The following is a 27,691-nucleotide window of genomic DNA, read 5'->3' as shown; positions in this document are numbered from 1 at the left end:
GTGGCTACCTCTGTGTCGGCAGTCGGCAGGCAGTCCGTCCATCCATAATTGTATTATTATTATAATATATACCACCTAACCGTGGTTTTTTTTCCATTCTTTATACCGTCGTCATAGTGTCATACTAGTTGTTACGAGTATACTACTATCTCTTTATCAACCAGTGTACAGTGCGGTAGTTCACGGCTGTGGCTACCTCTGTGTCGGCAGTCGGCAGGCAGTCCGTCCATCCATAATTGTATTATTATTATAATATATACCACCTAACCGTGGTTTTTTTTCCATTCTTTATACCGTCGTCATAGTGTCATACTAGTTGTTACGAGTATACTACTATCTCTTTATCAACCAGTGTACAGTGCGGTAGTTCACGGCTGTGGCTACCTCTGTGTCGGCAGTCGGCAGGCAGTCCGTCCATCCATAATTGTATTATTATTATAATATATACCACCTAACCGTGGTTTTTTTTCCATTCTTTATACCGTCGTCATAGTGTCATACTAGTTGTTACGAGTATACTACTATCTCTTTATCAACCAGTGTACAGTGCGGTAGTTCACGGCTGTGGCTACCTCTGTGTCGGCAGTCGGCAGGCAGTCCGTCCATCCATAATTGTATTATTATTATAATATATACCACCTAACCGTGGTTTTTTTTCCATTCTTTATACCGTCGTCATAGTGTCATACTAGTTGTTACGAGTATACTACTATCTCTTTATCAACCAGTGTACAGTGCGGTAGTTCACGGCTGTGGCTACCTCTGTGTCGGCAGTCGGCAGGCAGTCCGTCCATCCATAATTGTATTATTATTATAATATATACCACCTAACCGTGGTTTTTTTTTCATTCTTTATACCGTCGTCATAGTGTCATACTAGTTGTTACGAGTATACTACTATCTCTTTATCAACCAGTGTACAGTGCGGTAGTTCACGGCTGTGGCTACCTCTGTGTCGGCAGTCGGCAGGCAGTCCGTCCATCCATAATTGTATTATTATTATAATATATACCACCTAACCGTGGTTTTTTTTCCATTCTTTATACCGTCGTCATAGTGTCATACTAGTTGTTACGAGTATACTACTATCTCTTTATCAACCAGTGTACAGTGCGGTAGTTCACGGCTGTGGCTACCTCTGTGTCGGCAGTCGGCAGGCAGTCCGTCCATCCATAATTGTATTATTATTATAATATATACCACCTAACCGTGGTTTTTTTTCCATTCTTTATACCGTCGTCATAGTGTCATACTAGTTGTTACGAGTATACTACTATCTCTTTATCAACCAGTGTACAGTGCGGTAGTTCACGGCTGTGGCTACCTCTGTGTCGGCAGTCGGCAGGCAGTCCGTCCATCCATAATTGTATTATTATTATAATATATACCACCTAACCGTGGTTTTTTTTCCATTCTTTATACCGTCGTCATAGTGTCATACTAGTTGTTACGAGTATACTACTATCTCTTTATCAACCAGTGTACAGTGCGGTAGTTCACGGCTGTGGCTACCTCTGTGTCGGCAGTCGGCAGGCAGTCCGTCCATCCATAATTGTATTATTATTATAATATATACCACCTAACCGTGGTTTTTTTATACCACCTAACCGTGGCAGTCCGTCCATAATTGTATACTAGTAAACTATCCAATCCATCCATCTCCATTGTTTACCTGAGGTGCCTTTTAGTTCTGCCTATAAAATATGGAGAACAAAAAAGTTGAGGTTCCAAAATTAGGGAAAGATCAAGATCCACTTCCACCTCGTGCTGAAGCTGCTGCCACTAGTCATGGCCGAGACGATGAAATGCCAGCAACGTCGTCTGCCAAGGCCGATGCCCAATGTCATAGTACAGAGCATGTCAAATCCAAAACACCAAATATCAGAAAAAAAAGGACTCCAAAACCTAAAATAAAATTGTCGGAGGAGAAGCGTAAACTTGCCAATATGCCATTTACCACACGGAGTGGCAAGGAACGGCTGAGGCCCTGGCCTATGTTCATGGCTAGTGGTTCAGCTTCACATGAGGATGGAAGCACTCAGCCTCTCGCTAGAAAACTGAAAAGACTCAAGCTGGCAAAAGCACCGCAAAGAACTGTGCGTTCTTTGAAATCCCAAATCCACAAGGAGAGTCCAATTGTGTCGTTTGCGATGCCTGACCTTCCCAACACTGGACGTGAAGAGCATGCGCCTTCCACTATTTGCATGCCCCCTGCAAGTGCTGGAAGGAGCACCCGCAGTCCAGTTCCTGATAGTCAGATTGAAGATGTCAGTGTTGAAGTACACCAGGATGAGGAGGATATGGGTGTTGCTGGCGCTGGGGAGGAAATTGACCAGGAGGATTCTGATGGTGAGGTGGTTTGTTTAAGTCAGGCACCCGGGGAGACACCTGTTGTCCATGGGAGGAATATGGCCGTTGACATGCCAGGTGAAAATACCAAAAAAATCAGCTCTTCGGTGTGGAGGTATTTCACCAGAAATGCGGACAACAGGTGTCAAGCCGTGTGTTCCCTTTGTCAAGCTGTAATAAGTAGGGGTAAGGACGTTAACCACCTCGGAACATCCTCCCTTATACGTCACCTGCAGCGCATTCATAATAAGTCAGTGACAAGTTCAAAAACTTTGGGTGACAGCGGAAGCAGTCCACTGACCAGTAAATCCCTTCCTCTTGTAACCAAGCTCACGCAAACCACCCCACCAACTCCCTCAGTGTCAATTTCCTCCTTCCCCAGGAATGCCAATAGTCCTGCAGGCCATGTCACTGGCAAGTCTGACGAGTCCTTTCCTGCCTGGGATTCCTCCGATGCATCCTTGCGTGTAACGCCTACTGCTGCTGGCGCTGCTGTTGTTGCCGCTGGGAGTCGATGGTCATCCCAGAGGGGAAGTCGTAAGCCCACTTGTACTACTTCCAGTAAGCAATTGACTGTTCAACAGTCCTTTGCGAGGAAGATGAAATATCACAGCAGTCATCCTACTGCAAAGCGGATAACTGAGTCCTTGACAACTATGTTGGTGTTAGACGTGCGTCCGGTATCCGCCGTTAGTTCACAGGGAACTAGACAATTTATTGAGGCAGTGTGCCCCCGTTACCAAATACCATCTAGGTTCCACTTCTCTAGGCAGGCGATACCGAGAATGTACACGGACGTCAGAAAAAGACTCACCAGTGTCCTAAAAAATGCAGTTGTACCCAATGTCCACTTAACCACGGACATGTGGACAAGTGGAGCAGGGCAGGGTCAGGACTATATGACTGTGACAGCCCACTGGGTAGATGTATGGACTCCCGCCGCAAGAACAGCAGCGGCGGCACCAGTAGCAGCATCTCGCAAACGCCAACTCTTTCCTAGGCAGGCTACGCTTTGTATCACCGCTTTCCAGAATACGCACACAGCTGAAAACCTCTTACGGCAACTGAGGAAGATCATCGCGGAATGGCTTACCCCAATTGGACTCTCCTGTGGATTTGTGGCATCGGACAACGCCAGCAATATTGTGTGTGCATTAAATATGGGCAAATTCCAGCACGTCCCATGTTTTGCACATACCTTGAATTTGGTGGTGCAGAATTTTTTAAAAAACGACAGGGGCGTGCAAGAGATGCTGTCGGTGGCCAGAAAAATTGCGGGACACTTTCGGCGTACAGGCACCACGTACAGAAGACTGGAGCACCACCAAAAACTACTGAACCTGCCCTGCCATCATCTGAAGCAAGAAGTGGTAACGAGGTGGAATTCAACCCTCTATATGCTTCAGAGGTTGGAGGAGCAGCAAAAGGCCATTCAAGCCTATACAATTGAGCACGATATAGGAGATGGAATGCACCTGTCTCAAGTGCAGTGGAGAATGATTTCAACGTTGTGCAAGGTTCTGATGCCCTTTGAACTTGCCACACGTGAAGTCAGTTCAGACACTGCCAGCCTGAGTCAGGTCATTCCCCTCATCAGGCTTTTGCAGAAGAAGCTGGAGGCATTGAAGAAGGAGCTAACACGGAGCGATTCCGCTAGGCATGTGGGACTTGTGGATGCAGCCCTTAATTCGCTTAACAAGGATTCACGGGTGGTCAATCTGTTGAAATCAGAGCACTACATTTTGGCCACCGTGCTCGATCCTAGATTTAAAGCCTACCTTGGATCTCTCTTTCCGGCAGACACAGGTCTGCTGGGGTTGAAAGACCTGCTGGTGACAAAATTGTCAAGTCAAGCGGAACGCGACCTGTCAACATCTCCTCCTTCACATTCTCCCGCAACTGGGGGTGCGAGGAAAAGGCTCAGAATTCCGAGCCCACCCGCTGGCGGTGATGCAGGGCAGTCTGGAGCGACTGCTGATGCTGACATCTGGTCCGGACTGAAGGACCTGACAACGATTACGGACATGTCGTCTACTGTCACTGCATATGATTCTCTCAACATTGATAGAATGGTGGAGGATTATATGAGTGACCGCATCCAAGTAGGCACGTCACACAGTCCGTACTTATACTGGCAGGAAAAAGAGGCAATTTGGAGGCCCTTGCACAAACTGGCTTTATTCTACCTAAGTTGCCCTCCCACAAGTGTGTACTCCGAAAGAGTGTTTAGTGCCGCCGCTCACCTTGTCAGCAATCGGCGTACGAGGTTACATCCAGAAAATGTGGAGAAGATGATGTTCATTAAAATGAATTATAATCAATTCCTCCGCGGAGACATTGACCAGCAGCAATTGCCTCCACAAAGTACACAGGGAGCTGAGATGGTGGATTCCAGTGGGGACGAATTGATAATCTGTGAGGAGGGGGATGTACACGGTGATATATCGGAGGGTGAAGATGAGGTGGACATCTTGCCTCTGTAGAGCCAGTTTGTGCAAGGAGAGATTAATTGCTTCTTTTTTGGGGGGGGTCCAAACCAACCCGTCATATCAGTCACAGTCGTGTGGCAGACCCTGTCACTGAAATGATGGGTTGGTTAAAGTGTGCATGTCCTGTTTTGTTTATACAACATAAGGGTGGGTGGGAGGGCCCAAGGATAATTCCATCTTGCACCTCTTTTTTCTTTTCTTTTTCTTTGCATCATGTGCTGATTGGGGAGGGTTTTTTGGAAGGGACATCCTGCGTGACACTGCAGTGCCACTCCTAGATGGGCCCGGTGTTTGTGTCGGCCACTAGGGTCGCTAATCTTACTCACACAGCTACCTCATTGCGCCTCTTTTTTTCTTTGCGTCATGTGCTGTTTGGGGAGGGTTTTTTGGAAGGGACATCCTGCGTGACACTGCAGTGCCACTCCTAGATGTGCCCGGTGTTTGTGTCGGCCACTAGGGTCGCTAATCTTACTCACACAGTCAGCTACCTCATTGCGCCTCTTTTTTTCTTTGCGTCATGTGCTGTTTGGGGAGGGTTTTTTGGAAGGGCCATCCTGCGTGACACTGCAGTGCCACTCCTAGATGGGCCCGGTGTTTGTGTCGGCCACTAGGGTCGCTAATCTTACTCACACAGCTACCTCATTGCGCCTCTTTTTTTCTTTGCGTCATGTGCTGTTTGGGGAGGGTTTTTTGGAAGGGACATCCTGCGTGACACTGCAGTGCCACTCCTAGATGGGCCCGGTGTTTGTGTCGGCCACTAGGGTCGCTTATCTTACTCACACAGCGACCTCGGTGCAAATTTTAGGACTAAAAATAATATTGTGAGGTGTGATGTGTTCAGAATAGGCTGAAAATGAGTGTAAATTATGTTTTTTGAGGTTAATAATACTTTGGGATCAAAATTACCCCCAAATTCTATGATTTAAGCTGTTTTTTAGGGTTTTTTGAAAAAAACACCCGAATCCAAAACACACCCGAATCCGACAAAAATAATTCGGTGAGGTTTTGCCAAAACGCGTTCGAACCCAAAACACGGCCGCGGAACCGAACCCAAAACCAAAACACAAAACCCGAAAAATTTCAGGCGCTCATCTCTAATAAGTATGTGAGCGCCTTATCCACCCTAAGGGGTGTTTCCCAACGCGCCCTAACTTCTGGCGGGAAAGGGTATACCGCCAATAATTTTCTATCGGGGGAAACCCACGCATCATCACACACTTCATTTAATTTATCTGATTCAGGAAAAACTACAGGTAGTTTTTTCACATCCCACATAATACCCTTTTTTGTGGTACTTGTAGTATCAGAAATATGTAACACCTCCTTCATTGCCCTTAACGTGTGGCCCTAAAGGAAAATACGTTTGTTTCTTCACCGTCGACACTGAAATCAGTGTCCGTGTCTGGGTCTGTGTCGACCGACTGAGGTAAATGGGCGTTTTACAGCCCCTGACGGTGTTTGAGACGCCTGGACAGGTACTAATTTGATCGCCGGCCGTCTCATGTCGTCAACCGGCTTGCAGCGTGTTGACATTATCACGTAATTCCATAAATAAGCCATCCATTCCGGTGTCGACTCCCTAGAGAGTGACATCACCATTACAGGCAATTTGCTCCGCCTCCTCACCAACATTTTCCTCATACATGTCGACACACACGTACCGACATACAGCACACACATAGGTAATGCTCTGATAGAGGACAGGACCCACTAGCCCTTTGGGGAGACAGAGGGAGAGTTTGCCAGCACACACCAAAACGCTATAATTATACAGGGACAACCTTTATATAAGTGTTCCTCCCTTATAGCATTTAATATATATTCATATCGCCAAATCAGTGCCCCCCCTCTCTGTTTTAACCCTGTTTCTGTAGTGCAGTGCAGGGGAGAGCATGGGAGCCTTCCCACCAGCATTTCTGTGAGGGAAAATGGCGGTGTGCTGAGGAGAATAGGCCCCGCCCCCTTTTCGGCGGGCTTCTTCTCCGGAGTTTGTGATATCTGGCAGGGGTTAAATACATCCATATAGCCTCAAGGGCTATATGTGATGTATTTTTCGCCATACAGGTATTATACATTGCTGCCCAGGGCGCCCCCCCCCCCGCGCCCTGCACCCTCCGTGACCGCTGTGTGAAGTGTGCTGACAACAATGGCGCACAGCTGCAGTTCTGTGCGCTACCTGATGAAGACTGAAAGTCTTCTGCCGCCTGGTTCCGGACCTCTTCAATCTTCAGCATCTGCAAGGGGGGTCGGCGGCGCGGCTCCGGGACGAACCCCAGGGCGAGACCTGTGTTCCGACTCCCTCTGGAGCTAATGGTGTCCAGTAGCCTAAGAAGCCAATCCATCCTGCACGCAGGTGAGTTCACTTCTCTCCCCTAAGTCCCTCGTAGCAGTGAGCCTGTTGCCAGCAGGACTCACTGAAAATAAAGAACCTAAAAACTTTTTCTAAGCAACTCTTTAAGAGAGCCACCTAGATTGCACCCTGCTCGGACGGGCACAAAAACCTAACTGAGGCTTGGAGGAGGGTCATAGGGGGAGGAGCCAGTACACACCATGTGATCCTAAAAGCTTACTTTTTGTGCCCTGTCTCCTGCGGAGCCGCTAATCCCCATGGTCCTGACGGAGTCCCCAGCATCCACTAGGACGTTAGAGAAATAAACAGTTTTGGAAAAGAAAAACTGGTGTTCTATTTATTGGTATATAATCTGGGATTACTGTATTCCTAACATGGAATTTAAATTAACTCCTCCACAGCAATCAAACTCTCCATGCTACACAAATGCTTGTCAGCCATGAATCCAGCAATGCATTATGGGCACCACACCCAGTCCATTCATAGCCTGCCCTCCATTTGCATGACCTCATTATTGTGTGCCTGCAAGCCGTCACCTTAACATGATGACACTGCCTTCAAAACTGGAAAATCCAGTTTATGTCTGAAAGGGGCCAACCCAGGAATTTCCCAGGTCTGTGGTGTAGTGTGAAAGGGGGTCTGAAGAAAATCCTGGGTTTTTGCTGGAAAGAAAATCCCGGGACTTGAGCAGGGTAATTCCCGAGTCATATGTCTGAAAGGGGTATAAGAGATAACCAATCTGTCAAGGATGCGTTGTTTTCTTTACTTTATTTTATTTTAAGGTAGTAGCATTTTGTCCCATTCATAATTAATTAAACATGCACAATGGGGGTGATTCCGAGTTGTTCGCTCGCTAGCTGCTTTTAGCAGCATTGCACACGCTAAGCCGCCGCCCTCTGGAAGTGTATCTTAGCATAGCAGAATAGCGAACGAAAGATTCGCAGAATAGCGAAAAGACATTTCTTAGCAGTTTCTGAGTAGCTCCAGACCTACTCACAAATAGCGATCAGCTCAGGCCATTTCGTTCCTGGTTTGACGTCACATACACGCTCAGCGTCTGGCCAGCCACTCCCCCGTTTCTCCAGACACTCCTGCGTTTTTCGCTGGCATGCCTGCATTTTTCCGCACATTCCCAGAAAACGGCCAGTTTCCGCCCAGAAACACCCACTTCCTGTCAATCACACTCCCATCACTTCAACGATGAAAAATCTTTGTTCGGGCGTGAGTAAATCTAAAGTTTTGTGTTAAAATACTAACTGCATGCGCACTGCGAACCATGCGCATGCGCATTTTTGCCTTAATCGCTCCGTTGCGAAAATCGGCAACGAGCGAACAACTCGGAATGACCCCCAATATTTAATAACCTACCATGAAGAATTTGCAACCTAGTAAACAACAAAACACAAATAATGTTTCTATGCTAATAGAACCAGAGAATACGTGATAATACAAGGCTGTAGTTGAAGACTAACCCAGCAAGTTTTATGTTCATAAGCTGTAGGCTGCATTTTGCAGCTTTTCAAACATCACAGAGGACTGTGTGTGTGGTGTTATAATGTCTTTTGATGGGACAAATTGGCAAGCAGCAATATTAGCAGGGTTACATCAAAGCACATTAATCTTTTGTTCCATTGCAAGTCCAAGTCCACATTAGTGCTTTCACCCAGTCATTATTAAGGCTGTAGCCCAGGGGTTTAATAAATGTTTTATGACATGCAAACCAAGGTAATGGAATGCAAATTCCACAATATATAACCATACATTTATTTTCTCACACAGGAAGTCAGATGGATTTTAGCCAGTGAAATTTGCAGCGCACTTTGAGAAAACTATACAAAGAAGTCATCAAGTTTGTAAGTAGAGTTCTCAGCCAAAAAAAGAAAAATAAACTAGGAAACAGGGTCGGTGCTAGGGTGTTCGGCGCACCCCTGCAAACTATAAATTTGCGCCCTCCCATACTTTACAAAGGGACAGCGCACATAATGCTTTTAAACATAATGCTCCCTGTAGAAGTGCCACTTACACACGTAACGCCCACTGTGGTAGTGCCACTTATACACAACGCCCCCTGTAGTAGTGTCACTTAAACACGTAACTCCGTCTACAGTAGTGATGCTTACACATGTAATGCCCCCTGCACCAGTGACGCTTATACAAAACGCAGTGACGCTTACACACATAACACCCCCTGCAACAGTGACGCTTACACACGTAACGCCCCCTGCAGCAGTGACACTTACACACGCAACGCCCCCTGCATCAGTGACGCTTACACACGCAACGCCCCCTGCATCAGTGACGTTTACACACGCAACGCCTCCTGTACCAGTGCCGCTTACACACGTAATGCCCCCTGTACCAGTGACACTTACACACGCAACGCCCCCTGCATCAGTGACGTTTACACACGCAACGCCTCCTGTACCAGTGCCGCTTACACACGTAATGCCCCCTGTATCAGTGACACTTACACACGTAACGCCCCCTGTATCAGTGCCGCTTACACACGTAATGCCCCCTGTATCAGTGACACTTACACACGTAACGCCCCCTGTATCAGTGCCGCTTACACACGTTAACACCCCCTGTACCAGTGACGCTTACACACATACCGCCCCATGCAGCAGTGGTGCTTACACACGCAACGCCCCCTGTATCAGTGATGATTGCACATGTGACGCTTATACAAGATGCAACGCCTCCTGTAACAGTGACACTTACACAGATTATGCTGCAGTCACACATACACCACATACACACACATACTGTACATACATTACACACATACAGTACAAATACAAACATTCTGTAGATAGATACACACATGCGCGCGCACACACACACACACACACACACACATACATTTTCTCACTCACTCTACCTCAACTCACCATCTGGCTGGCCGGATCTGTTTTCTGTAGCAGTTTCACTTTGTTCTGTCTTCCTCTGCAGCATGGCCATGGTCCTGTGTAGCTCCGCCCCTTGGTGTCAGTAAGCCCCGCCCCTTTTTTGGACTGGACACAGACACTGGACTAAACGATGACACTGTCAGGGGGGTAAGGGGAAGTTCATGCTGCCGGCACCGCTGCCTGTCAAACAGTGACAGGCACAGCAACCGGCAGCAGCAGGGAGGCCAGGCACAGCAGCGGGGAAGCAGAAGCAGGGAGAGAGCCTCTCCGCGCCTGGCGCCTTGCTGCACTGCATCCCTTTGCTGAGTGGGGGGCGTGGCTTAAGTGACGTGATCCATCAGCTTAAATGATGTGATCCACCCCGCCCCGTTCTGCCTCTGCCACGCCCCCTCTGCTCGTCACTACCCTTCCCCACTCCCTGCTGAGCCGACTTGGCTGCTCTCTCCCGGATAGAGCAGCCATAAAGTCGGTAAGTATGCTATACACACTGATCATGTAATGTCATGACATTGCACATAGGATGCTCCGGCGATGCGGCAACAGTGATATTGGCTGCAAGGTGGAATCCCAGGCGCACTACTAGCCAGAAGCAGGGCCGTATGGTGGAGATGATGCCACTTACAGAGACACTGCACTCTGGGGGTAATTCCAAGTTGATCGCAGCAGGATTTTTGATAGCAATTGGGCAAAACCATGTGAACTGCAGGGGAGGCAGATATAACATGTGCAGAAAGAATTAGATTTGGGTAGGCTATTTTATTTCTGTGCAGGGTAATACTGGCTGCTTTATTTTTACACTGCAAATTAGATTGCAGATTGAACACCCCCCACCCAAATCTAACTCTCTCTGCACATGTTATATCTGCCTCCCCTGCAGTGCACATGGTTTTGCTCAACTGCTAAAAAATTTCCTGCTGCGATCAACTTGGAATTACCCCCTCTGTGTGGTAGCACCGGTCGTACACCCCTAGTTACGGACCTGAATAAGAGGTTAACATTTTGTTCAGGTGCATATGCATGTATTACTTTAACCTTTTAACAACTACCAGTGATGGGGAGATATCCGCCACCAAAGAAAAAAGTTTTCACCAGAGCACTCAGAGGAGCTCTTGCAAGGTAAATTGCAGCTGTACAAGATTACGTATCACAGCAAAGTGGCTGTAATGACAGTTACTGCAGCCACTAAGCCACCAATGGTAAATAGACCCTTCTGTCTTAAACTTCTTATAAAGTACAGTTATTTACTACAGTTTCATCCCATTTCATTGCACAATACTTATTTGTTGAATTTAACAGAAAAAAGTGACTGCAGGGCATACGTTCAAGCCTCTCCTGTACAATATGGGTAAAACCAGGTACGGGCATATTGCTTTTCTGATTTGTTTCAAAATTTTGCCTAGTGCTATCATGGCAGCTTTCAATTGAGGCTATATAAGGCCTCGATGAATGTGGTTCACAAGCCAGACCTTGTCTAGATGACATCCTCTGCATATGAGAGGTGAGTGCATTTAACTTCAATTTAACAGTGTGTTAGGGATATAAGCTAGTGTAAGAACTTGCAGGGTAATGGGGCACTCGATGATGGTCTGCAAGCTTAATTTTTTTTTATTAATCAAAATGTGAACAAAATCCCCATGCTTTTATACATGGGGCGGAGGGGCAGGGGGTGTACTTATTATCCGGCCCAGGCTTTTTGGAAGAGCCATGTGCAGGCTCTGGCCAGCTTATAAGGGGGCATAAAAGTCCCTCTGGGCAGCCACAGACACCACACCACTCACATACTAATTTCTCAAAGCTTTTAGAGGGCTAGGCCATGTAGACCCACCCTGTCTGTCCACGACCTCCAGTACACAGGCCCATGTACGCTCTTAATGGCCCTGCTTTTATTTGCTAGATATACAGAGTTTTGCAGTATATTACTGATAGCACCAATAACGAAAGTCTTTATGTATTGTGTACCTATATGACATGAATATTGGTCACACAGCTGGTACCACACAATATGGGTAAAACCGAGTGGGGGCGTATTTCCTTTCAGAATATTCTTAGGGCTTCCTGCACGCACTGCATCTGTGAGATCTTCTAACAGATTCAATAAATTTACAAGTACACGGACTGCGAAGGTAATTCGAATACTTCAGTATTTTGTAACTGGTTGGGGAGGGGGGATTTATCATGTTCACTTATTGCTAGGATTTCCATTTTTCATGTACCCATCCCTTTCTCTAAACAGGGTCTCAATATGCCCAGACCCAGATGAGCAGCAACTGAGCTATATACAGTACAAAGCAGTAGCAGAAAGTGAAAGTTGTTGGTAACAAGTAGGAGAGAGTGGGACATTCTGTCAACTGTCCCAATTCTGGGGGGGTTATCAAAACTTCAATTTACTGTCTCATTGACTCATGACTGTGTCCCATCTCAAGGACAGTTGGGAGGTATGTCCAGCTAAATCAAATTATTTGTATTTTTCGTATACTTTATACAGTCAAATCTCTTGCACAAACGTTAGTATGACAGGAAAGGCTCTGCCTCACCCCACCGCACGTCACTGGTCACACGCGACATCTGGTTGGTCGTGCTGCACGGTCGTCCAGAAGATGTTGCATGCGCGGTCATTGAGAAATCCTAAACATTTCAGGTACAAACATTCAACATTGGACTGTGAATGTGTCAAAAAGCAACAAAAATAACCATACAGCATACATGTCTTCATTGTACTGTCAAAACAGAGCACAGTATAATGTATTCCCATTTCCCAAGTATCAATGGCGAGGGTTTTTGGATTTACCGCGCAAGAGATGGAATGGCACGTCAAGGCATTTACATCCTCATGCATTTTTATGACAAGCGCTGATGTATCAGGCAGATTCAGGCCACTGCCTCGCAAAACTAAACAAGTGTTCTGGGTTTGTAAGCAATACTTTAACTGCTGTCACCACATATTTATCAGTGGTGAAACCTCCAAGAAACGTTATTATGAAAGATTTCATATACATAGCCTGATAATATGTGATTTGGGACACTTACTATGCGGGTATCTATGTATAAATATTTATACATTTATTTATATATAATACAGTTACATATACATACAAACCGAACAAAGTTGTTGTCAGTGCTTATTTTTACAAGTTCAAATCTGCATTGATGTATCACAATAGAAATAAGAGGTATTGATTCAGATTGTGATTTAAGCAGCCTTGCAGCCTAATGACAAGTACAGTCTTTTTTGGATGGGACGAGGGGGGCACGGTGCGAACATCTATGAATTAAATATCACTTCAATACAGTCCTATTTAGGAAGCTAAAATGTGGCAAGGCTGCTGTTTATTAAACGACAGCTAAATAGCTTTTTACAGGCCTATTGGACAGTAGCCTAAATACCATATGGCATTAATGTAAAGAAAACGAATTGACAATATAGGAAAGGAGTGGGTTAAACCCCATAGGCTGGGGGTAGGCCTGTTTTGAGGCTTTAGGGGTGGAATTTATAGGGTCATATAGGAATAGAGGATAGGGGTGGGTTAGTGGTATGATTAGTCTGGTGAGGGGGCTGGGTCAGCCTCTTTTGTTTCAATTTTCCCACCCTCCCTCCCTAATGGGCGGTGGTTTGTTGTGTGGTTTTTCGTCGGCTATTGTTTTGTTTTTGTTTTTTGGGGGTAAGGTTTTCAGTCAGCTGAACTTTTTCTTGGTGGGAAAGAACGGCAAGTTACCTGTTGTTGGGTTAGGAAATTGATTGGAGTTAGATTGGTGGTTGATTTTTAGGTGCGCTCACCTTCGTTGACTGGTATACATCTGCTAGACCACCTTTAGGGGGGCAGCCTCATCACCTTTACGGGTGGGTAGTCAAGAAGAAGGTTTTAGATGGTTTGCTTCAGTTATATTGTAGGATTTGGTCGGGGGTTAGGTTGGTTTTAGCCGTTCTTTCGTGCCACCATACTTTGATTTTTTTAGATTTATGCAGTCTTTACATTACATTAGCTCATTTAAATAAATAGCTGACAATTTTCTGCCAATTTCATGTCTCTGTGTCTTTATTTAATATTTAAAGTATTTACGTTGTTGGTGTTATATTTGAAAAACATAGGGCAATCCTCAGCCGATAGGGGGTTTAATAAAATTAAAAGATGTAAGACATCACTACATATATACAAACACACACAAACACATACACACTCTTTTTATATAATACAGAATTCTATGATGTGTTTAAAACATTGCAGGGCTGTCGAGAGTACTGACGAGCTTGAGTGCTGCGGGTACTGAGAAGGGGGCAGATTTGTCCAACTCAGCCAGGGAGCAGATCCAGGGGGGCGATCAGTGAGACCCCCCCCCCCCCCAACCAGGTGAAAAAATATATGGGCATGGGTTGTAGTCAAGAAGATATAGAAGTGGCAGTATGGAAAATGTAATTGTATGTACAATATTCCTGTTTGTGTCTTGTCTGTTGCTCACTCACCCTTCCTCCTATGTCTGGTTTTACCAGTCCAACCTCTACCTCCACTGTATACCGGCTATGGGTGCCATAAGATTAAAGCAGTGTGCCAGCCCACTTCGACCACTGGGCCTGGGAGTCTGGGCCTTCATCTAGAGTTAAGCTCTTGATGACCATGCCAAATTCCTTAAATTTATTGTATGCAGCGCAAAGCAATCTTGAATTGTTTCATAAATTTAACATAGCATCATAGGGTGTGGCATAGCTTGTCAACAGTGACCATATTAATATTCATCCTGTCCATCCGGATAATATGTCAACATGATGTAGTCTTCACGCTAGGCTGTTTTAGCAGGGCCCTCCCGATTTTCATAGGACAAAATGCGTCCTGCCCCTTTAGCAGCAAGCTGCACCTGGCAACATTTCTTCTGAGGAAGCCACCAATTTGTCTATATAGGTGGACAAATGCGTTAAAACGGACTACAGGGACGGCACTTTGGAACTCATGCTGTGCAGATCAGTGGATTGACGCTAGGGAGGTAAAAAGTCCTGTGTGGCTTGGACTTTCTGGAATAAGCCATTATTACTAACACTACTAACCTGCCTGATTGAAAGAATATCGTCTTTAAACTTAGTCTATGCACTAAGCTGCTTGCCATATATTACTAACAGAAAGGGGACAGGCGCTTATCCAATTACCGGTGGAAGTGTTTGATGCTGCATTATTTCTTGCTGCTGCTCAGGAAATGTATTAACATACTTCTTTGAAATAAGTGGGAACAATCACTTGAAAAAAAATCTTATTATATACATGTTGCTAACAAACTACTAACAGCTGATATATCTGCGCATACTAACAAGTGTGGACAATTAAAAAATCATAGGTAAAACCAGCATAAATATAGTACATACCACTTAATTCAATTTTAAAGTGTTTGATAATCGTGACTATTGTGAAGTAAATATTGTAAAGGCAAAGTACAGATTGTAGGAATTTGAGTATATTATATTTGATGTTGTGTATAGTTTATTGTAGTTCTAATATTTGTTCAGTGTTTTACTATGTTTAGTGATTTATTGTTAGTATATATTATGTATATTTATTAACAGTTATTGATATAGCGCACACATTTTCAGCAACTCTTTACTGAGAACATTTGGCAATGCAGACCTTACTCAGAGAAGCTTACAATCTATGGCCCTCATTCCGAGTCGTTCGCTCGGTATTTTTCATCGCATCGCAGTGAAATTCCGCTTAGTACGCATGCGCAATAATCGCACTGCGACTGCGCCAAGTAATTTTACAATGGAGATAGTATTTTTACTCACGGCTTTTTCATCGCTCCGGCGATCGTAATGTGATTGACAGGAAATGGGTGTTACTGGGCGGAAACAGGCCGTTTTATGGGCGTGCGGGAAAAAACGCTACCGTTTCCGGAAAAAACGCAGGAGTGGCCGGGGAAACGGGGGAGTGTCTGGGCGAACGCTGGGTGTGTTTGTGACGTCAAACCAGGAACGACAAGCACTGAACTGATCGCAGATGCCGAGTAAGTCTGAAGCTACTCTGAAACTGCTAAGTAGTTTGTAATCGCAATATTGCGAATACATCGGTCGCAATTTTAAGAAGCTAAGATACACTCCCAGTAGGCGTAGGCTTAGCGTGAGCAACTCTGCTAAATTCGCCTTGCGAGCGATCAACTCGGAATGAGGGCCTATATGCCCTACCTAGTGTGTACACGCATATACTAGGGTTAGTTTTTGTCTGAATTCAGTTAACCTACAAGTGTATTTTTGGATTGGAGAAGAAACCGGAGAACACGGAGGAAACCCCTGCGAACACAAGAAAAACATACACACGCTTCATACAGTGAGGGCCTTGGTTGAATTGAACTCAAAACCTCAGTGCTGTGAGGCAGTAATGTCACTTATTTTTCCCCTGCTAAAACAGTGCGAACACAGTGCTGTGAGGCAGTAATGCATTGCAATGAATACATCAACCATGCTGCCCAATAAATATGACACACACACACACACACACACACACACACACACACACACACACACCACACATTTTATATATATATATATATATATATATATATAAATATATATAAAGAGAGAGAGAGATACTGTGTGTGTGTGTGTGTGTGTGTGTGTGTGTGTGTGTGTGTGTGTGTGTGTGTGTGTGTGTGTGTGTGTGTGTATATAATATATATATATATATATATATATCTATCTCAGGTTGTGTGTTTATTTGCTGCAACTTTTCTAAAGCATACAGGAAGAAACGTAATTAAGTAATATTTTTAGGATCACAAACAGTTAAATGTAGAAGATGCCAGCTGTACCCACCACATGTATTCCAGTGAAGGAATTTTCAGCGTGGGTGTGGGAGTTTTGCTAGGCCTGTGAACTGGCTCAGTGTACACACAACACTCATTCACGCCTTGCTCCAAGCTGATAGACAGTAGATTAATGAAGTGTTTTTCTCAATGCAATAAACCAGTTGAGATGGGGCATCTCCTTCCAATCTTCTGTGAATAGTGATAATTTGATTAGTCACACAAACCCTATGAATAGACGTTCATTGCCTCAGTTACAGAATTACGTCTTTTTGTAGACTGAGAGAGAAATGAGAAAAAAAAGAAAAATGTCAGCATGTCAAGATTCATTAAGTGGTTATGGCACTGATTAAAGCAGCTATCTGCATATATGTGTGTACATCAGTCATAGTTGCTGTCTCTAAAGGTGCATACACACGATGAGATTTTGACTAAATGCAGATTTTGACTCTGCAATTTCCCATGAACTCCCCGGAGCACAGAAAATATTGACTGTACACATGGTGCAATTTTGACTATATAAAATTTTGAGTATACAAGAAACTAAATTGTACATAATATAGTCAAAATTGCCCTGCCTGCAGAGTCTATTTTTTCTTGCGATACTAACCCTGCGGGAACGCGCATCAGTATCGCAAGCTGTATACAACACACATGGCCTTATTTAGACCTGATCGTAGATCTACGATCAGTTTCACAGACATGCGGGGAGACGCCCAGCACAGGGCTAGTCCGCCCCGCATGTCTGCCCCCCTCCCCCTGCACAGGTACAAAAGCATTGCATGGCGGTGATGCTTTTGTACCTAAATAGTAGCTCCCTACCAGCGCAGCTCCTGCGCGCTGGCAGGGAGCTACTCATCTCTTCCTGGGTTACAGCGGCTGTGTGTGGACGTCACGCAGCCGCCGCCCGCTCCCCCCCCCCAACGGTCCGGGCACGCCTGGGCTGCCCAGACCATGCCCCCAAAACGGTGGCCAAACGCCGCCAGCCCGACCCCTCTTGCCCAGCGACCGCCTCTGTCTGTCAATCAGGCAGAGGCAATCGCTGAGCTGAGATGGCCATCGGCTCTCCGGCATGCGCCGGTGCACTGCGGCACCAGCGCAGTTCAGACCTGATCGCCCGCTGTGTGAAAACGCACAGCAGCGATCAGGTCTGAATTATACCCACAGTGCGATTTTAGATAACTTTTCTTAGGATTGTGACTATACAGTCAAAATCGTAAGCACCATCGTACCTTGTGTATGCACCTTTAGTTTCAAGGATAGTGCTGGGTTTTAAATATGTGCCTCTAGCAAGGGCGGTATAGCTCATTGGTGGGGATCATAGCAAATCCGGTAAGCGCCCAGCTATAACATTGCAGCTTCCTGGGCCTCTACTAAGCATGCGTGAGCGAACTGCTCATGGACTGACTCTTTTTTTAAAAGCAGAGTGGATCCCTTCTGGAGAAGGGTCCTAATATTTTGAGGCAAGTTGGTAACCCTCACTGCTGGGCCACCCACACCTCCAGGTTTCTTCCTACTGACTTGATGCACTGTACAAATCCGCCTACTCTAAGCATTGGATGCCATACTCACATAATGGGGTATATTTACTAACCTTCGTAATTTTCGGAAAAAGGTCAAAGTTCAATCACGAATGACATCGAAAGTGTAAAACTGCAACTTTTTGAATTTATTACGACTAATTTACTAAGCTGTCGTATTCGGATTTTTCATTTGTTCCGATGTCGATGTCATTCGTGTTTTTTTTACCTTTTTTACGGCAGTGATTAGCAAAACACTGCCGACTTTTTCAAAATGAATCTCGGCCGGATCTGTGTGATCCGTGCTGGGGTTCATTTTTTTTTTTAAATAAACACTGTAAAACGGAGAAAAAAAATGCGTGGGGTCCCCCCTCCTAAGCATAACCAGCCTCGGGCTCTTTGTGCCGACCCTGGTTGCAGAAATATGGGGGGAAAAATGACAGGGGTTCCCCCATATTTAAGCAACCAGCATCGGGCTCTGCGCCTGGTCCTGGTTCCAAAAATACGGGGGACAAAAAGAGTAGGGGTCCCCCGTATTTCTAAAACCAGCACCGGGCTCCACTAACTGGACAGATAATGCCACAGCCGGGGGTCACTTTTATATAGTGCCCTGCGGCCGTGGCATCAAAAATCCAACTAGTCACCCCTGGCCGGGGTACCCTGGGGGAGTGGGGACCCCTTCAATCAAGAGGTCCCCCCCCCCCAGCCACCCAAGGGCCAGGGGTGAAGCCCGAGGCTGTCCCCCCATCCAATTGGCTGCGGATGGGGGACTGATAGCCTTTTGTGAAAATGAAAAGATATTGTTTTTAGTAGCAGTACTACAAGGCCCAGCAAGCCTCCCCCGCATGCTGGTACTTGGAGAACCACAAGTACCAGCATGCGGCGGAAAAACGGGCCCGCTGGTACCTGTAGTACTACTACTAAAAAAATACCCAAAAAAAGACAAGACACACACACCTTGAAAGTAAAGATTTATTACATACATCCACACAAACATACAAACATACTTACCTATGGCCCCACGCAGGTCGGTCCTCTTCTCCAGTAGAATCCAAGGGGTACCTGTTGAATAAATTATACTCACCAGCTCCAGGGTCCCAGGCTCCTCGTAGCATCCATTTGTAATCCACGTACTTGAATAAAATTAAAAAACGGACACCCGAGCCACGCACTGAAAGGGGACCCATGTTTCCACATGGGTCCCCTTTCCCCGACTGCCAGAAACCCACTGTGACTTCTGTCTAAGTGGGTTTCTTCAGCCAATCAGGGAGCGCCACGTTGTAGCACCCTCCTGATCGGCTGTGTGCTCCTGTACTGACTGACAGGCGGCACACGGCAGTGTTACAATGTAGCGCCTATGCGCTCCATTGTAACCAATGGTGGGAACTTTCTGCTCAGCGGTGAGGTCACTTTCGGTCCCCACTCCCCCAGGGTACCCCGGCCAGGGGTGACTAGTTGGATTTTTGATGCCACGGCCGCAGGGCACTATATAAAAGTGACCCCCGGCTGTGGCATTATCTGTCCAGCTAGTGGAGCCCGGTGCTGGTTTTAGAAATACGGGGGACCCCTACTCTTTTTGTCCCCCGTATTTTTGGAACCAGGACCAGGCGCAGAGCCCGATGCTGGTTGCTTAAATATGGGGGAACCCCTGTCATTTTTCCCCCCATATTTCTGCAACCAGGGTCGGCACAAAGAGCCCGAGGCTGGTTATGCTTAGGAGGGGGGACCCCACGCATTTTTTTTTCCAGAAAATAACCACTTTCCCACCCCTTCCCACTGATATACATGCACGGATCTCATGGATCCGTGCATGCCTATCCAATCACGGGGAAAAAAAGCAGGTCTGTTTTTTTTAGCACTTTTTTACGAGTTGTAATTTTTCACGGCAGTTTTTTTTTTTTTTTTTGCTTTGCACTTCTTAGTAAATTACCGAGATTCATAGTTAAACAGCCGCGTTTTGACCGATGGTGTATTCATTCGTAATTTTTTTCTTGGACTTCCAAAAAATTACGAATGCCCTCATCACTGCCGTGATTTGAGTTTAGTAAATTACCGAGATGACACTTTGAAGAAAAAACGGCATCTCGGTCAAAATCGGGACCTTAGTAAATATACCCCATTGTCTGTGTTTTCCACGTTGGTAGCTATTAAACTGGAACATTTAAAATGGGGAAAGAAGCATCAGATTCAATAACCATGTCATTATGGGAATTGTAGTGCACCAATATTTGACTACATAGTACCACAGATGAGGTTCTTAGATGAACTTAATTAGCAACAAAGTGTCCCCAGAAATGTTGGCAACCATGGGTCTGATGCATGTTTGTGGAGCAGATCTTGCATGTTTTCACATTGTGCGTTCACCAGAGCCTTATACCAGAAGATGAGCCTTAAATAACCTTAACCATACATCATCTCCTGGCCTATAATTAGGTTTTGTGAAGGGATGGCCATGTGCAGACCTCTCTGACTGGCAAGTTAATCAGCCTGTTCTTGAGTCCTAGTACGGATTGCTTCAGGGGGACTCATTCACTCTGAGACTTATGGTTACGATCAACGTGAGGAAATTAACTCTGGACACACAAGTTTTTTTTTTTAACTCTAGCTTTTTTCCCCTTTACACATGAAAATATTTATCAAACAGTGACAATGATAGAAAGCTGTGGGGCATTACAATGTTCCCCATTAGTCTAGAACATGAAAAATGCAGCAAGACCTCATAGAAGCACAACATGTGTTATAGTGTCTGGCACTCCATTAACAGCTGATAGACATTTCACTTACCTAAGTCAAATATAACAGTCTAGTATTCATTAATATAAGAATGGGGATGTAGAATCAGGGTTGCCATCTGGTTAGAACGACAGAATAATCTACAACTCATGATTAGGTCTAAGGAGTGGAATTTCACTTTAATCTTTTTCATTGCTCGAAATTTCCATCTGCAGAGTAAGACACATCGTTCATCTTCAAGACAAATGTGCTGGTTTTCATGTTCCAAAATTAGATCACAAGCTGACGATTAATCATGTCAGTGCCCTGGGAGAGGAAACAAAGCCAGCAGATATTGCTCTCTCTCCTAAGGAGAAAGGAAAGTGCCAGTCTCTCCCAGGCTAGGATACATTGTACCAGAGTGCTGGACCTGAGATGGACACAGGGCGGATCCTTACTCTACACCTTGTCAACAAGAAAGGAGATGCAGCCAGTAAAATGCTATGATTCCTTATTGCCTGTAGAAATTCAGTCGTTTATCTTTTGGGGATGACAAGAGAAAAGAACTGGATCTTGAACAGTACTGATAACAATGCTGCATTTTAGATTCAGAACAGTTAAAGGCATCACCCTTAATGATACTTGCTTAATAAATAACTGAATGTAGACGTACTGTATATATATTATATTATAAGTATATATGGGAAGCGGTTAAGAAATCGCCGCGCGGGTTCCAGGCGATCACAATGCCGACGCTGGAATTTCCGGCGAGACAGATGATTCTCCCTCTGTCATCGATGTCAAAATCCCAGCTTGCAGATGCCCCGCGGGGGGAAGGGGGGTGTTGGGTGGGTGGGTATGTGTGGGGGCTGTGAGTGGAATAAAGCCCCTTTGGGCTCGCTGTGGGCTTGGTGGCATGCCGACTGTTGGGACTGTAAGGTTGCGGGACTCCGGCGTCTCCTGACCACTGGTCACATAACTGCCTCCCGTCCACGTCACCCATAGAGGGAGGATATAACCTGTGGCGAGCGCAGTGAGCCTCCGTGCCCGCTAGGGGCTTAATAACGCTCGCCCTGCTGATGGCATACTGGTGGCCGGGATGACGCTCGCTCTCTCACTCTCTCTTTTTCTCTCTCTCTCTATATGTCACGGTCCGGCGGATCGGGTTCCGGGACCAGCGGTACTTACCTGTCCGGACGCTCTGGCGAGTGGGGGTGCGGGGCTGCTGGCGAGGGGCTCGACTTGCAGGCATATCTGGGAGGAGAGGTCTCAGAGGCAGCAGCAAACGTTTGTGCAGCTTCCAGCTGCAGAGGTGTAGGATGGGCGTCGCCACCTTGGAAGGATCAGCTAATCTAAAACACTCAGTCACCTGCAAGGTTTGTAAAACCAATGGGAAACAGTCTGCAGGTATAAATCTGGGGATTTCTGGGTAAGAAATCGCCAGTGCAACGTCTCTCACACAGATGTGTGTGTGTGTGTGTGTGTGTGTGTGTGTGTGTGTGTGTGTCAATCTGTGCTCCACAGCCTTGAATCTACAGCATTCTGTTCCAGTTTCTCTGCAAGTTCCTAGAACTCCATCCTTCTTCACTTCACTGACTGAATCCTCAGTTTTCAGCTCCAGCATAATCCTCTCAGAAGTCCTATGAAAAAGACTTTTATCCAGCCTGCCCGGTTTATCCTGTGGAAAGCTACCGACACCGAAACCCAAGCCACAACTCCGGATATTCAAAATCCAAGCCCCGTGACACTACACACACACACACACACACACACACACACACACACACACACACACACACACACACACACACACACACACACACACACACACACACACACGTGTGTTACCAGCATGTCAAAATGATGGAACAACATAAAATAATGCCAGCATCAGTAGCTGTGTGCGCCCGAACGGTGCAACAATTGAATTGCTTGAATTCTTCCCATAGAGGTGAGGAGCAGCATTAGCCTTTTATAATATATGATATATATTAAATATATACACATTTATGTTTATTTTAAACTAGAAGCCTGGGGGGAGGGTTTAGCTAGAAACTACGGGTCATGCAGTGAGAATAGTGGGGATGGCGGTAGTAAACGAAATGGGGGACAAGTTGGGGGGAGGGTAAGAGCAGGCGGTAAGGTTACTAACATAGGTACTAAAAGAGATTTTACCAAAGCACTAACCAATGACGATTACAGGTCATCATTGCTATAAGGTGAAAGATGTCCCTAACGCAAGGGAAAATACTTATCTTAGTTGTATGTATGTAAACGCCAGAAGCATTACTGGTAAAAAGGGTGAACTAGAAATACTTGCAGCAAGCAAACAGTATAATATTATAGGCATTACTGAAACTTGGTGGGACGAATCTCATGATTGGACAGTCAATCTAGAGGGCTATACACTGTTTAGGAGAGACAGACTAAATAAAAGGGTGGAGGGGTGTGTCTTTACGTAAAGCCGTTTTTAAAACCTGATATATGGGAAGATATTCAGGAGGGGACTGTAGACACTGTCGAGACATTATGGGTAGAAATTGCATGCGGGGAAAAAGGAATAAAAAAGTTAGTATTGGGTGTATGCTATAGGCCGCCTGGTATCAATGCATCTGATGAGGAATTGTTACTAAAGCAAATTGAAAGAGCAGCAGGAGTAGGAGACAAAGTAGTGATGGGAGATTTTAACTATCCAGAGATAAACTGGAAAAACGATTCATGTGATACTGCTAGGGGCAATATGTTTTTAAACACACTTAATGATAACTACTTAGTTCAACTAATTGAGGAACCAACTAGGTACAATGCAATCTTAGACCTTGTATTAACAAACAATGGGGATTTGGTATCAGGTATTATAGTAGGGGAACCCATAGGAAACAGCGACCACAATATGGTCACATTCAATATCAGTTTCCATAAACAGCCCTATACTGGCTCAACTAGGACTCTAAACTTTAGCAAAGCAAATTTTGAAAAGATGAGGGTATTTTTCAGGGATATTGAATGGGAAAGTTTTTTTTAAGAAAAAATACTACGGAGAAATGGGAGGTACTAAAATTCCTGCTAGCTAAAAATACACTCAAATTTATTCCTACGAGCAGCAAAAAAAGGAATAAAAATCATAAACCGATGTGGCTTAACAAAAAGATTTAGGAACTTATGGGCAAGAAAAGGCGAGCATTTAAAAAATACAAATCTGACGGGGAAGCAGAGTCATTTCAGCTCTATAAGGAATGTAACAAAATTAGCAAAAAGGAAATAAGAGCGGCTAAAGTAGAAACTGAAAAACTAGTAGCAAAGGAAAGCAAAGCGAATCCCAAAAAATTCTTTAAATACATTAATAGCAAGAGATTAAAGAAGGAGAGTATAGGCCCTTTAAAAGACAAGTTGGGAGTCTTAAGCAAAAATGATAATGACATAGCGGACACACTAAATTAGTTTTTTTCAACAGTATTTACTAGAGAGGACCCAATTCAGGGACTAACATATAATCTCAATAATGAGAATATCCCACTGATAGGTACTTATTTAAGCTAGGAAGTAGTCTGTGACCGATTAAAACATTTAAAGATTAATAAGTCACCAGGTCCCGATGGTATTCACCCAAGGGTTCTAATGGAGCTTCATTCTGAACTTGCAAAACCGCTATTTTTGATCTTTAAGGATTCAGTAATATCAGGTATGGTTCCCAAAGACTGGCGTATAGCGGAGGTAGTGCCTATATTCAAAAAGGGAAGTAAAGCTGAACCAGGTAATTATAGACCAGTTAGTCTTACATCTATAGTGGGGAAAGTATTGGAAGGTATTCTAAGAGATAGTATTCAGAAGTTCCTTGAAGTCCATAAGGTCATTAAAAGGAATCAACATGGGTTTATGAAGGACAGATCCTGTCAAACCAACTTACTTGGCTTTTATGAAACAGTAAGCGCCAACCTAGATCAGGGTAAAGAGATGGATGTAATCTTTTTAGATTTTGCCAAAGCGTTCGATACTGTACCACACATGAGACTTATCTACAAGCTACAAGAATCAGGGCTAGGAAGCACAATATGCACTTGGGTCAAAAACTGGTTAGATAATAGGGAGCAGCGCGTTGTGGTTAATGGATCTTTTTCAACTTGGACTGAAGTGCTAAGTGGTGTGCCGCAAGGCTCAGTATTAGGACCGCTATTGTTCAATATTTTCATTAACGACCTAACAGAAGGTCTAGAGAGCATGGTGTAAATTTTTGCAGATGATACCAAATTGTGTAAAGTTATAAATGCGGAGGGGGATGCTGAGTCGCTTCAGAATGACTTAGTTAAATTAGAAGCTTGGGCAGCGAAATGGAGAATGCGCTTCAATACAGACAAGTGTAAGGTAATGCACTGTGGTAACAAGAACAAAAATAACACCTACCTACTAAATGGGGTAAAATTAGGGGATTCTGTACTGGAAAAGGACTTAGGTGTCCTCATAGATAGCAAACTAAGCAGTAGTACCCAAAGTAGGACTGCAGCAAAGAAGGCTAATAAGATATTAGCATGCATAAAACGGGGAATTGATGCTAGGGACGAGAGTATTATACTCCCGTTATATAAATCACTTGTGAGGCCACACCTTGAATACTGTGTACAATTCTGGGCACCTTACTACAAAAAGGATATCCTGGAGCTAAAAAAGGTTCAACGGCGGGCGACCAAACTAATTAAGGGTATGGAGACGCTGGAATACGAGGAAAGGCTTGCAAGACTAGGCATGTTAACACTGGAAAAGAGGAGATTAAGAGGGGACATGATCAACATTTACAAATATATAAGGGGACAATATACAGATCTTGCGCAGGACCTGTTTTTGGTTAGATCAACACAGAGAACTCGTGGACACTCGCTCAGGTTAGAGGAGAGGAGATTCCACACAATACGGCGTAAAGGCTTTTTTACGGTAAGGACGATACGTGTTTGGAATTCCCTGCCTGAGGGAGTTGTAATGGTCAACTCAGTCAACACCTTTAAGAATGGGTTAGATAAATTCCTAATGGATAAGGATATCCAGGGTTACGAGGCATAGTCACGCACTATGGTTATTATAAAAAAGAGGGGTTAATCGGAACGGCAGTCAGCAACTTCAGTCAAATTTTATACAAAATAATCGTGCATAGGAGACCACAAATAGGTTGAACCCGATGGACAATTGTCTTTTTTCAACCTTAGATACTATGTTACTATGTTAATTTATTGGTTGTATGTGTGAAGTTCACCATGGGGTAGATATAAGAAGCTTTGATATAGGGGAAAAGTGGCATAAGCGCATATTATTATTATTATTATTATTATTATTATTATCCTTTATTTATATGGCGCCACAAGGGTTCCGCAGCGCCCAATTACAGAATACATAAACAAATAATCAAACAGGAAAACAGCAACTTACAGTTGATGACAGTATAGGACAAGTACAGGGTAAATAAACATAGTTACATCAGCAGATGACACTGGAATAAGTATCAGGTGGCAGAAGACTGCTGGATGTGGTGCAGTTGAAGATTATTAAAGTAAGAAAGGATAAGCACATGAGGGAAGAGGGCCCTGCTCGTGAGAGCTTACATTCTAAAGGGGAGGGGTAGACAGACAGGGGTGACACAGATGGGGTACATAGAGAGCGTAGAACAGAGGGTTAGGATGAGATTTGGCTGGGTTTGGTGAAGAAGTGGGTCTTGAGAGATCGTTTGAAGTTTTGTAGAGAGGTGGAGAGTCTGAGGGGGAGAGGTAGGGAATTCCAAAGAAGTGGTGCAGCACGTGAAAAATCTTGGAGATAGGAATGGGAGGAAGTAATCCGGCGGCAGGAGAGTCGGCGTGCATTAGCAGAACGAAGAGGACGGGTGGGAGTGTAAAGGGAGATAAGGTCAGAGATGTAGATGGGAGAGGAGTGGGTGAGGGCTTTGTAAGCGAGTGTGAGAAGCTTGAAATGGATTCTGAAAGGGAAGGGGAGCCAGTGAAGGTCTAGTAAGAGAGGAGAGGTGGACGTAGTGCGTTTGGTGAGGAAGATGAGCCGGGCAGCAGCATTGATGATAGATTGGAGTGGAGAGAGGTATTTGTCAGGAATGCCAGTCAGGAGCAGATTACAGTAGTCCAGTCTGGAGATGACCAGTGAGTGGATAAGAGTCTTAGTAGCATCCTGGGTCAGAAAGGGTCTGATCCTGGAAATATTTTTTAGATGAAAATGGCAGGTTTGTGAGAGGTGCTGAATGTGTGGTTTGAAGGAGAGGGAGGAGTCAAGGATTACTCCAAGACAGCGCACTTGGGGGCTAGAGGAGATAGTAGTGCCATCAACAGATAATGAGATTGTAGGAGGTGAGGTTATGCGGGAAGGAGGAAAGATGATCAGCTCGGTCTTAGACATGTTAAGTTTAAGAAAGCGCTGGGACATCCAGGAAGAGGTAGCAGAGAGACAGTTGGAGATACGAGTGAGGAGAGCAGGGGAGAGGTCTGGAGAGGAAAGATAGATTTGGGTGTCATCAGCATAGAGATGATATTGGAAACCAAAAGAACTAATGAGTTTACCTAGTGAGGACGTATAGAGAGAGAAGAGAAGAGAAGAGGA

General features: G+C 44.9%; 1 long non-coding RNA gene across 1 annotated transcript in view; it reads right to left on the bottom strand.

Moving 5' to 3' along the window:
- LOC135055069 (uncharacterized) overlaps nucleotides 1-27,691 on the bottom strand; it is a 159,786-nt gene that overhangs the window by 119,488 nt on the left and 12,607 nt on the right. Inside the window, exon 2 of the long non-coding RNA XR_010243637.1 lies at nucleotides 12,632-12,722. This is a non-coding gene — a long non-coding RNA (uncharacterized LOC135055069). The remainder of the gene's footprint in view (nucleotides 1-12,631; nucleotides 12,723-27,691) is intronic.

The sequence above is a fragment of the Pseudophryne corroboree genome, chromosome 3 (genome assembly GCF_028390025.1).
Source record: "Pseudophryne corroboree isolate aPseCor3 chromosome 3, aPseCor3.hap2, whole genome shotgun sequence".
Taxonomy (NCBI): domain Eukaryota; kingdom Metazoa; phylum Chordata; class Amphibia; order Anura; family Myobatrachidae; genus Pseudophryne; species Pseudophryne corroboree.
Note: the sequence above shows the minus strand (reverse complement) of the source record. Positions and strands in the feature narration are given on the sequence as shown.